Here is a 13,913-nt window from a genome sequence, read left to right as displayed (position 1 = left end):
TATATTACAGGATTCTTTCCTGGGCCCTCTCCTCTTTTTATTAGACACTCTCTGCATGATCTCATTAGCTCCCAGGATTCAAAAAATCATGTCTTATGCATATGACTCCTAGATCTTCACATCTAGCCTCAATCTCCCTTTTGAACTCCAATGCAGCATCATCAGTTACCTCTGGACACCTTTACTTAGATGTTCCTCAGGAATCTAAAACTCATTGTGTCCAAAACAGAATATATTATCTTTCCCTCCAAACGCTTTCCTCTTCTGAACTTCTATATTTCTGTTGAAAGCATCACCATCCTCCCAGTTGCCCAGATTCATAACTTTGGAGTCATTCCTGGCACTTCCCTCTTTCTTGCCCCTCCCAACTAATCATCCCTTTTTCCCTGATCACCCTAAGAAACAAACCTAATAGTGGTATTTCTGGGTCAAAAGGTATATAGTGTTTTATAACTCTTTGGACATAATTCTAGGTTGCTCTCCAAAATGATTGAATCAGTTCACAGTTCCACCAACAGTGTATTGGTGCCCCCTCCAACATTTGTCATTTTGCCCTTTTATCATTTTAGCCAATCTGAAAGATGTGAGATATTATCTCAGAGTCATTTTGATTTGCATTTCTCTAATTAATTATTAGAGTGGAGTTTTTCAGATAGTTACAGATAGTTTTGATGATCCAAAAATTATTCATATCTTTTGACTATTTATCAGTTGAGGAATGGTTTGTATTCTTATAAACTTGACAAAATTCTCTATATGTTTTAGATATGAGACTTCTCTCCAAGAAACTATCTGTTCCCTCAATTTTCTGTTATCCCTTCTAGCCTCAGCTAGTTTTAATTTAATAAAAAATTATTTAATCATAATTTTCCATTTTGCATCTCACAAGGCTTTCAATCTCTTGTTTATTCAGAAATTCTTAATGTAACAAATAAATAAATTTTAAAATAAAAAAATATTATTATCTCAATGTGTCTTGCATTCAGCTAGTCAATGATCATGTAGTAAACACTTACCAGGAGCATGACACTGTGCAAAACATAAGTACAAGTAAAAAAATCCATGACCTCATCAAGAAATTTACTTTCCAATAGTGGAAAACAACATAAAAAAATGCTAAAGAAGAAAGGGGTAGAAGGCAGAGGCGTGGTAGAGAAAATATGGATTGAAACCTAGAGAGGAATGAGATTTAGCCAACCTGATAGACCTTGGAGGTCCTGAGAGGAACCATTGAAAGGTGAGACCCCAAGGTCTGAAGGTACTTCCACTGTGTGAATTCTGAAGTGGAGCTATGCTTCAGGATGAAGAGCTGGGCCATGGCAGAGGATGTCCAGAGTATAGCCTATAGAAGAATGCATTTATTCCCCCTCTTTCCATTATACCTAAGATAGAGTAAGGCATGTCTAAGGTACTTACTTTCAGTTACCTTAACTCTACACTAGGAATTACTTCAATTATGAATGATCTCACACACACACACACACACACACACACACACATCTGCACTCCCATACACATACATGCACACACATACATACATATAAAGTGGGGAAGATGATATAGAACATTAAGTACTTCTTGAGTGTGAGTACTGCTATGTGCTGAAGATTTTTTGTTGTTATTCATTCCTTTCAACCATATCCAACTCTTTATGACACCATTTGAGATTTTCTTGGCAAAGATACTAGAGTGGTTACCCATTTCCTTTTCCAGATCATTTTACAGATGAGGAAACTGAGGCAAATAGGATTAAGTGACTTGCTTAGGATCACACAGCTAGTAATTGTCTGGGGTTGGATTTGAACTCAGGTCTTCCTGACTCCAAAGCTGGTATTCTATCTACTCTGCCACTTCAATGCTCCTATTCTGAGTATACAAAAATAAAATGGAATAGTCCCTATGCTTTACAAATGCTATCTCATTATATATATATATATATATATATATATATATATATATATATATATATATAGTGTTATTGGAAATTTTGAGGTCCTTGAACTATTTCCCATGAGCCCACTGGCTTCCTGTCGTTACATAATGACATAGACAGTTACGTGATGACATAGACAGGAGGATAAAATTGAGTGGCTGGGCTTGCTCTTTCTCTTTTGCTTCCAATCCAGCATGGTGGTAGCAAGTAACAGCATGCTTTTTAAACTGACTAAGCCAGAATGGCATGTGGCTTCATTTTCTAATGGCTACTAATAAATCTTTAAAGCCCATAATATTTTCAAAGTTATCCTTTTTATATTAAATTTATTTCTTTATATGTGTGTGTGTGTGTGTGTGTGTGCTTTTGCATTCTACATTAATATACCATACACAGTATAATTGCTGGACAGAGAGCATAGGTCTTCTATGAAAAGCAAAAACTCCTTCCTCAAATTTTATCTTTCCCAACTGAAAGAAGCCCTCCTTCTCTCTGCCTAGCCAAGTTGCCCTTCTCTAGAAGTCCCCTACCTTGATGAGTCTCTTTTGAAGAACATACCTTAAATCTGCCCCATGACAATATTATAGGACTGATACGCCATAATTGGGCATGAAAGACTCATCTTTGCTTCTCTGTGTTTAGTGTAGGACTGGCACTTCCCAGTCTGTATTCCACAGAAACATGTGGCAGAAAACAGTGACTGGGTGTATATCAGTGACACACATGATATTAGAGTGATCTTAGATAACTGGATGCAGGAAGGATCTCTCAACAAACATGAGAGCTCTTAAAGGCCTTTGGAACATAAAATATCAGTGACAGAAGGGACCTTAGAATATTGAGAGAAATTCTTGAATATTGAATGTCAAACCTGTAAGTGTCTTTTAAAAGAATATGAAGGGGACATATGGCTCAGTTGTTTGAGAACCAGGCCTAGAAACACAGAAGGTCCTAGGTTCAAATTTGGGTTCAGATACCTCCTAGTTATGTGACCCTGGGCAAGTCACTCAACCTCCATTGCCTGGCTCTTACCATTCTTATGCCTTGGAACCAATACAGCATATTGATTCCAAGATGAAAGGTAAGGGTTAATTTGAAAAAAAAAATAAAATAAAATAAAGAGTATCAGAACTGGGAAAAAAAGCTTTAGAACATCTACTGTCAGAGCTAGAAGAAACTTTAGAACACAAAATGGCAGGGTTTTCAATTGACAAAAGAGGAAACTGACTGAGATTTATAATAAGGAAAATTAGCATCTTCTTTTCCAGAGCACCTAATTCACTTATTTTAAAAATATGCTAAAGAGGAGGTGGGAGAGACAGCTAGGTAGTAGAGTGGATGGAAGGCCAGGTCTGGAGTTAAGACCTTGTTTCAAATTTGGCCCCAGATACTTCTTAGTTGTATGACCCTGGGCACTTGACCCCAATTGCCTAACCCTTCCTGATCTTCTATCTTAGAATTGATTCTAAGACAAAGGGTAAGATTGTTGCTGCTGCTGTTGTTGTTGTTTTAATAAAATAAAACAATGGCATAATGAAGCATATTCAGAATTCTAGGGAAATTTCCATCCTCCCACCCCAGCCCCTTTATCTTTCATGGAATGTCAGTCACAATTTCATGGAATTTAGAAGATGTTAGAGACTGTCTAGTTCAACTCATTTTACAGATGAAGGAACAGGGTCAGAGCAAGAAAGTAATTTGTCTAAGGTAGTGAAGTTAGTGACAGAGTTGAAATTTGAACCCAAGTGTTCTGATTCATGATCCACTCTAGAATGAGAGTTGCCCAAAAGTCAAACAGGTAGAAAATCATGAATGTCCCATCCTTGGATATCTTCAAACAGAAGCTGTAGAGTCACTGTCAGGGATGATAGAGAGATGTTTCTGCTCAGGTAGAGATTGGACCCAATGACCTCTAAGTTCCCCTTTTGGCCTTGAGATTCTAGGATTTTCAGCCTTGGTGATTCATCATGTTATCCCTCCCCCTGGACTGAGAGGAGGAGGTGCCCAGGTAGAGCTGTCAGCAGCACCAGCTGGGATCTCTGAGCTGAGTGGGCAGTGTGTGCCCAGGACGGATGAGGTGTGAAATGAGGTCTGTCAGGTCTGTGCCCCCTGAAGCTGACTTGGCAGGCCTTGTTTTCACCCTGGGTGAAGCAGATTGAGCTTTTTCGGGTGTTTTCCCAGCACTACTCAGGGAGCAAGAATGGAATTTGGGTTTTCCCATTGTGCAAAATTGTCAAAAATAAACAAAACTAAATAAACATAATGAGGATAGGTGTGCATTGGGAGGGATAAGGGAGGAAGGAATAAAGAGGGGGATGGAGAAGAGAAGAGGAATGACCACCTAAGCCCCGGCCACTTTTAGCAGATCCTAATGAGTAAGCTGGCAGAGAAGGTCCCTCAGCAGGAAGCCTGCATTATTAACGTTGGCACCAAACACAACCTGACTGCAATCTGAGAGAACGGCTGCTGAGCTGGCACGACACAGACCCCATTCTTGGCGGAGGCATCAGAACAGATGTCTAAAGAGGGATTTTTTTTTTTGCATGTGGATTATTTTTTTTTTTGCAACATTACATGACCTTATGCCAGAGCCTGTTTGTGCCAAGGTAAAGGTTGTTAATGGGTCAAGGAAACAGACTCATTGGCTTTGCCTAGCATCAAATGGTGCTTGAGTGGGCGCTCCAGGGCAAAAGGTGGGGAAGAAATGTCAGGAAGGGCTTAATTACACCAGTGGAATTTTTAAAAGCAACAAAAAGAAGTCCAGCCACCTCTTTTGGGCCATAGGAACTTGAGATTTTTGCCCATGGACCAGGCATAGAGATGAAGGCTACAAGGATGGCTGATGTGCACCAGCTAATTATGAAAATCTGACATTAATGGTACCCTTCCCATGTGAAGCTGGGTACACTTTGAATAATTATGATAGTTCATGTGTGTGTAGGTGTGTGTGGGTGTGTGTATGTGTAATACCTTGGATTCACAGAGAATCTTTATTTTATTTTTCCCCTGAAGTTCAAAGCATTGTATTTATGATTTCATTAGCCTTGTGCCTCCTCTGAGGAGTAAATAAATAACATGAATAACAATGCACATTCTTACAAGGTTTTTTTTTTATTTTTATACTATACAATTCTTTTCATCAGATCACCACCAAGAGGTAGATGGTATAAAAAGTATTATCCCCATTTAACAAATGGAAAAATTGAGACTACAAGTGAGTCATGCAGTGGAGACAAAGATAAAAAAAATTAAAGTCTTTACCTTCAAGAATCTTACAATCCACTGTGAAGAATATGACATGTGTAAATAAGTCCAAAGTAGAGTGTGAAAGGGGCAAAAGAGAGATCTGAACAAGGCACTGAGGAAAATCTGTAAGTGGAAAGAATACTTTTAACTGGGGAGAATCAGGGAAGGCTTCCTGAAGGAGGTGAAATCTAAGGTGAGCCTTAAAGGAGGAGAAGGATTTCAATAGACTGAGGAGAGGAAAGAATGTATTCTAGGTAGTGGGGTTGGCCTTTGATAAGCACAGAGGCAGAAGAGGACCTAATGAGATTAAGGACATTTTAATAGTCTAATTAGCCTGGAATGTGGAGTACTTGTGAAGGGGAATAATGTGAAATAAAGGAAGGTAAGGTATATAGGAATCAAATTGTGTAAAGCCTTGTAAATTCTAGGATAAGAAAACTTATCTTAAGTGATAAATAGGCATCTACTAAAGACTTTTAAGCACCTGAGAGGATGATTATTTTTGAAGGGAGAAAAGGAGAGGGAGATGAGCAAAGAGGCTACTCAAATCACCTAGACAAGAGGTGATGAGACCTTGAACTACAGTGACAGCCATGGAAGTGGAAAGGAAGAGGCAGATGTAAGAGATAGTGTGGAAGTAGTATGCCAAACCGGCACTAAACCTTTTACAACAGAAACTAACAGGAAAATGAGCCATGGGTCTTTTTTTCAGTCAGGAGCCCAGGCTGAGTCCAGGTGATAAGAATTCACTCAACCAAATGCTATAAACAACCATATCAACAGCAAAATGATGACACACAACCAGATTGACTGAATTGACAAGAAGTCTCAGTGCCTATTTATAAATGGAGATTTTGAACCTTGGACTTCATCCCCCATAAGTCCCTTGGTATTTCCCAAAATTCCCCTTAATCTCTCCTGTACCTCTACATTTGCGTGGTCACATTATTGTTTTATAGTTGGTGTAACTCCTCCCTCTTTCTCTTTTGCTCTTGGGAGCGGGCTGGTTAGTACCTTTTTTGTTAGCTTTTTATGTTAGTTTATTATTAATAAAAATTTATAAAATATGATAGTTGTTGGATATTAATTTTAAAATCCATACCATGGAGAGATCTTTCTAAGTGACTCTTTTTATAACAAAAATTCCCAATGGACTCTCTGTTCTTCACTCCTCTCTCTCATGATCCACAATAGATTTATAAGAAACCAGATACTATTTACACATATGCCATCCTAAGAAATCAGGAGAGGGATTCCACACAGTTGTCTAAAGAGGTAGGCCTGAGAATCCACATGGCTCCCTAGAGAGATATGTTACCTTGCCTATCCTTCCAGGGAACCAGGTACAAATCGATATCAGAGAGACACAAAAGGTAAAGTGAGGAGAGCAGCCTTCTCAAGGGAGAGAACTCTCAAAGCTTGAGAGACCCTTCCAATAGGAAAGGAGCCCCAATATTCACAATGGTCCTCTTGAAGAGAGGACAGAGAGAAAAGGAGTCATGACCATATGAGGATGTTGTAGGAGAGAAGGTGTGATTAACAGACAGAGGTATGGAAGAAAAAAAGAAGCCAGTGACACATGGAGGGAAAAAAAAAAATCAGCAGAGAACCATAGTGTAAAGAAGCAAGCCAGACCAAGGCCTTCATTAATACTCTTAGACATATGTACTAGGCAGGTCCCAAAGGAAGGTAGAATTTACAAGAGGGAAGTTTGCTGGACTCCCTAGCAATAGTAATGTCCACTCTACCCCACAGTTTGAAGGATGATATAGGTCCCTAGGGAACATGTATCATCATCAGAGACAAAGAAGGGGAGGCATCTTGCCTATTATATAGTCTTAGATCATGTCCTTACATTTTAGGGGAGGGGAGAGAAGAAAGTATTAAATATCCTATATTTAATGTCTTGTTAGCCTGAGACTAACAGGCTAACAATGTTGCAACGGAGTTGCATACCCTTTTAAATAAGAGCTAAATTATAGTGTGTCTAAGGGAAATTCTGGGTGGGTTGATAGAGACTCCCAAGATTTATCATTGCCAGTGTGAGTCCAGAGCTATTTGACCAAGTTGATATGGATCATAACTTCCATAAGTGAAAACTTAGTAATAATCCGAGCCCTACAATAATGAAATTATTTTCCATAAGGGGTAGTAGGTTTTTGATCACCAGATGTCTTCAATCAAAGGTTGAATGATTGCTTGTCAAGGATGGTGTATAAAGGATTAATCTTCATTTTAGAGGAAGTGTAGAAGGCCTAATAGGTCCCATCAAACCCTAAACCGCTGACTACTTCTCTAGGCCTCAGTTTCTTCATTTACTAAGTTGAGTAGAGTCTGGATTAAATGATTTCTAAGGTCTCTTCTAACTATAACATATAAACTTATGATTCTATGGTTTTGTGTCTTCTGTGGTAAAAGCATCATGGACAGGGAATACACACACACACACACACACACACACACACACACACACACACAACCCAGACCCCAATAAAATCAGTGCCAACGGCTTCAAGATCATTGTAATGATGGCAGCAGGGCATCTAGCTTAACTTTCAGAATTAGACAGAGTCATAGAGAGACAGAGTCAGGCAGTCGAATAGCAATCAGTCAACTAGCATTTTCTTAAATATCTACTATGTGCGAGGCACTGTGCTAAGCACTTGATGAGAGGAGGTAGCAAGAGACCTTCCTAAAACACAAAGTGACCTCAATGTTTTCTCCCCATTTCCCAAAACTATTTGGATCCTGAAGACTATCTGTACTATCCTATCACCCTGACTTGACATCCTTAATACCAACACTTCCCAATTTAGTATCATCGGCAAACTTCTTATCGAGCTTGTTGACTCCCCTCGCATCATCCTGCTACATACAGGCTCTATCAAGGCAATAAAGAGGCAGGAGCTTCCACCTCCCCCACTGCAACCTAGCATGGATTGGGTGTGGGGAGGAGAGCGGAGGGGGATGGTGTTGGAAGCATCTGTCGGTGCTGGGCTGACTTTTAATAAACATCCATGTGGAGGAGGAGATCATGGGCTCAAGTGGAATTTGCTTCAAAGTAGGGCTGGCACAGGGGGCTCCAGTTATCCACGGGAAAAGAAGGGTTTGTGTTTATGCCAAGTTTATCACTCCATCATCAATCAAAGAGAAAGAAAAACACATCTTCTCTGCCCTCTCCTCCTCCTCCTCCTTCCCCCTCCCCCCCACTAATGGCTTCCAGCCTCACCAACGGAATGTTTTGTTTAAGGAAAAAGTCATTTGACATAATTAGTAATTCAAATACAGCAATATATCTTTATCTAAATAAACACAACTCTCTCTCTCCCTCCATGAGAGATTATGTGTGTGGAGAGGAGGGAAAGATCCATAGTGAGTCACTGGAGCAGGAATGGTGGGAAGCCTATACACACCCCAGCACTGCTGATAGCATCCCTATAAGCAAGTGAGTGGTGTTATCAGAGGTTGAGAAATTGAGGATGCTTTTCCTCAGACCCCCACCCCCAACTTCCACCAAGCAAGAACACAGTGTTCTCTGAGGATATGGGAACCTCCCTCCTTTCCACAGACAAGGATGGGGGTGAGAAGAAGCCAGCATCTTTCTCCTCTTTTATCACACTCTCCATAGCTTTCTCGAAACTCAAAGAAAATCTATAATCAGCAAGAGCAAGGCTTGGTCTGCCCTTTCCCCTATCCTCAAAACTGGTCCCAGACCACAGTCGCGGATGGAAAGGAGCACAAAGCCCAGTAAGAAGTCTATCAGGGACAAGCTGGGTCCCTGATTTCTCTTAAAAATAGGATCCAGTGAATGTCTGTTAAAAGGATATCTCCAAGCAGAAGAGACCTCAGAAACCTTCTAATATAACCCAAATCTAAACAAAATTTCTTGCCATAATATTCCTAACAAGTAGTAGTCTGACCTTTTCTCAAAGAACCCTCATCGTCGTCGGAGGGGAGCCAGGAAGTCCCAAGGCAACTCATTCTATTTTTGAACATCTCTTACCATTAAGAAATGTTTCCTTATATCAAGTCCAAATCTGCCTCTCTTTAGCTTCCCATCATGGCTCCCTAAGAACAGAAACACTAAGGTTTGGAGTCAGGGAAAACCCAGGCTCAAATTATGTTTGTGACACTTTACGATCTGTGGATAAGCCATATAGAGTTGAAAGGGAGCTTAGAGGCCAACCCCTTTGCTTTACAGATGAGGAAATTAAGACACTGAAAAGTCAAAGAACTTGTCCAAGGTCACTCATGTAGTGAGTGACAATCAAAATTAGAACCAGATTCACCTGACGCCAAACCAGCATTTTTCCCACAATATCTCAGTGCCTCAGGTTTTGCATCTATAAAGTAAGAATAACATGTGATAAAAAGTTCTCATGAAGATCCCTGAAAGGATCGAATGAGAGATGACATATACAAAGTGCTTTGAAAAATTTAGCAAAGTGTTATTTCCATTCATTTATTCAAATATCTCAAATATTATTTTTGCATGCTGTTGACCTACGGTTTTGTCAATGTAGACAGTCCTTTCGATCAATGCAAATGAGGAAAGTTCTCTTCACTGTACAGTTTTAGTGAGCTGCTTAGTATACTCAGTAGGGATGTAGGCACTGAGAGGCTGAAAGACTTGCTTAGAATTACATAGACATATATCTCAGAGACCCGACTTGAACTCAGGCCTTCCCAACTCCACAACTGGTCATTTATCCCCATACTATACTGCCATTCATCATAAAATTGTACATTTTTGTTGTTTGTTTTTATTGCAACTTGGCCATTACAGGTATGAAGTTAGAATTCTTCCTTCCTCAAGGTCATGGTACCAAGGAGTCTTGCAGTGACGGGTGAATTCTCAATCATATGCATATGATTGAGAATTCACCTGTCATATAATAGATCATGTAATAATAATGTCATATAATAAAATATACAATATATCTTATATAACATGTAGTATATATCTTATAATCTTATATAATATATAAGTATAATTTATATGTATAAAACATAAATAAATTATATATAATATAAATAAATAATGTGTGTGTGTGTCTGAAAAAGCATTTTGGAAAAATACTCAAACTATCTCCAGTGTGATTGCTATATAGAGCCAATCAAACCAGATAGTTATCTAACCTGGGTTTCTGAGGGCAGAACTGATGCTAAGTGCTTCCTAGTGGTCATCACTCTCAGAGCTAAGGAGCCCAAAGTGACCTTCCTGATTCACAGCAACAAGAGGTATGTGTTGGTGCCATCAACCGTGAGGAAATCCAACAGGTGCACCAATCCAAATAAGAGTTAGAAGATGCAATGGAAAGTCTTTTAAACTTGGCTCTCTTGCATCTCCACAAGTATAAACATCAAGATGAAATATGAAAAATTCATTCAGTCATCCAGATGTTCAGTTTACCTGATGCCAAATACCTGTATAGATGAAAATACTCTTATTTCATATAAATAAGTACAATATCATATACATACAATTTCTATTTCCCACTTTTAAAGCTACATAGGCATGAAAGTTGTTGTTACTGTTCCATCATTTTTTCAGTTGTGTCTGACTCTTCATGACCCCATTTGGGGTTTTCTTGGCAATGATACTGGAGTACTTTCACAGATGAGAAAACTGAGACTAACGGGATTAAGTGACTTGGCTAGGGTCACATAGCTAGGAAGTATCTGAGGCCAGATTTGAACTCAGGAAGATGACTTCAGGACTAGCACTCTATCCACTGCCCCACCTGGTTGCCCATGGCATGCCTATAGGTGTGAAAACCTTTTACTTTCTAAAATGGTTAGTTCTGAGAATGCTGTTGACCTCCAGAGAAAGAACTTCTGGAGTTGTCTTTCACATCAGAGTATTTAGGATTTTATTTGGGGGATTTGGTTATGTATGAGTATGCTCTTAGAATAATGATCTATATGGAATCGTGTTTTGCATGACAATAAAAATGTAAAAAATAGGGGGCAGCTGGGTAGCTCAGTGGAGTGAGAGTCAGGCCTAGAGACAGGAGGTCCTAGGTTCAAACCCGGCCTCAGCCACTTCCCAGCTGTGTGACCCTGGGCAGGTCACTTGACCCCCATTGCCCACCCTTGCCACTCTTCCACCTATGAGACAATACACCGAAGTACAAGGGTTTAAAAAAAAATGTAAAAAATGGTCAGTTGATGTCTTAGGATCATAGATTTAAGGAATAGAGATATAATGGGGACAGACAGATCATAAGAGATAGAAAGGCACCACAGCGTAATAGAGAATATACTGATTTTAGTGGCACAAAGACCTAAATTTAAGTCTCATATCTGACACCTACTGGCTGTATGACCCTGGGCTAGTCATTTAACCTCTTATTGCCCTAAGTGCTTAATTACCAATCTACATTGTAGTAGTACTAATAATATCAGCAACAACAGTAGTAGTACCAGTAGTAATTGTAGTAATACTTTGTATCTGCTAAGTGCCTTACAAATATGATCCTCATAACAACCACAGGAGATAGATGTTATTATTGTCCCCATTTTGCAGTTGAGGAAACAGAGGCCAACAGAGCTTAAGTGACTTGTCCAAGGTCACCCTAGTAGTGTCAAATGAGGGAAGACACTGGGAGAGAAAGTTTTCCTCACTGGAAATTCCCTACATCACTGATTCCCAACATTTGTTGCTCCACAAATCCTTTTGAGTCTCCAGAGTCACTTAATATACTACTCATAATATATGTTTAGATTTCATTCAATGCTTACAATAGCAAATACCAAAATTCTAAATACATATGGAGGACAAAAAAAAATGTTTGTACACAATTGGAAAATAATTCACTCTTTAAGGCACCATTAAAGAATTTTTAGCATGAACGACATGGACCATTGTTGCTCATCTGTTCACTAAAGGAGAGCCACACACCAGTGAAATCAAAAGTCGAGACTTACCACCCCTCTCCAAAAGGAAGGACTTTAGAGCTGGAATTTGAAATCAAGTCCTTTTACTCAAGTTCGGGGCTCTTTCTGTTATCTCCTGATATCTTGATTTATTTTAAGTGAAATTAGTTCATTAGAATTGGAATAAAGACCACAAAGAGATTTCTGACTAAACCTAACCATTTAAAAATGAATTAATAAAAGACACTGTCATAAAATTTACTTTGAAATGTTGCTCATTTTGGTAGAGTGCATCTTTTAAAAGCTGAATTCACAAACACAAGTCCATAAAGTGAAAAAATCAAAGTCTTTGGAAGCCTTGGGAGTCTCCATGGAACTCCCTGAGCTGGGAGTTCCTTTTCCTGAGGATCATAGGAATCTCATCTCCCCTAGGCTCCTGTCTAGCTCACGGAAAAACAAGCAGGTGTGGACTAGAGTTCAAGGTCCCTAAAAAGGCAAGTTCACTGGCCTTCTTCCCTCTCTAGGCTCTTTCAGAGGATGAGGTGGGTGGTGATTTCAGAAGGAATGGAATTAGAAGCAGAGGCAGGTTTGGCAGTCCTTGGAAAGAATATGAGACCTTCCCACTCCCCTCTTAGAAATGAATGGCCCTCTGTCTTTTCATTGAGGGTTTGCAGGGCCTTTGGGGATCATTGCTATGCTATAACATTTGATCCAGACTAGAACTTGGCTTGTGATATAAGGCCTTGGCCCCAGGGGGAAAAATTCTTTTAAAAATCAAAACTGAAATCATTTGGCTATTTTACAGGGGGAGGGGAGTAAGCAACAAGATTAGGACTGAAGGGTAAGTTTCAAATATTCTCCATGTTTGAATAATAACCAGTGATTTTTTTCCCCCAAGACCTTCAGCCTGAACAGTAGTGTTGGCTTGAAACTGAGAATTTGATGAAAGCAACCACTTGGTGTTGGCTGGACTCCAGCTGATGCCCTTGGGATCTTCATGTCCTATAGACCCTCCAGACCACTTCATGGCCCCATATTCTCCTTGGCATTAGTTATTAAAATTGGACAGAATGGACTATGTGGAAGAAATATGGCCCTATGACAAAATCAACACAGAGTTCCAGTAGGAATTTTAGTTCAACTCAAGGGAGTGATACTGGTAAGATGGTGAGGGAGAGAAAAGAATACTCCAACACATGTTGTATCACTACACATAAAAAAATTACAGAGGGGCTCTGTGCTTCTGATGAGGGCTAGACCAAGCTGCTTCTGGGGTCTCTCCCCACTCTAGGAATCCACTACTAAAGCTGTATGTAGCTATAAATGTTACTCCTTCTCATTTATTCCCACCCCCACCCCCTAATTAATTGTTTTAAATCAGTGACACTTACAGGATCATATAATCTCCAGAAGAAGAAACCTCAGAAAGTAGCTTTCCAATCTCTATCTTAACCCAAATCCCCTCTACATTATCCTTGATCAATCATGCACTCAAAAGACCTCAAGTGAAAAAGAAGTTGCTGGAATGGCTAAACAAATTGTAGTATCTTTTGGTGATGGAATACTATTGTGCTAAAAGGAATAATGAGCTTGAGGAATTCCATGTGAACTGGAAAGACCTCCAGAAACTGATGCAGAGTGAAAGGAGCAGAACCAGATGGATGTTGTACATAGAGATGGATACATTATGGCACGATCAAAAGTAATGGACTTCTCTACTAGCAGCAATACAATGATACAGGACAATTCTGAGGGACTTATGAGAAAGAAGGCTATCCACATCCAGAGAAAGAACTGTGGGAGTAGAAATGCAGAAGAAAAACATATTGATGACATGGGTTGATGAGGATATTAT

Source organism: Gracilinanus agilis, chromosome 2, assembly GCF_016433145.1.
Source record: "Gracilinanus agilis isolate LMUSP501 chromosome 2, AgileGrace, whole genome shotgun sequence".
Taxonomy (NCBI): Eukaryota; Metazoa; Chordata; class Mammalia; order Didelphimorphia; family Didelphidae; genus Gracilinanus; species Gracilinanus agilis.
This window is presented reverse-complemented; position numbering follows the sequence as displayed.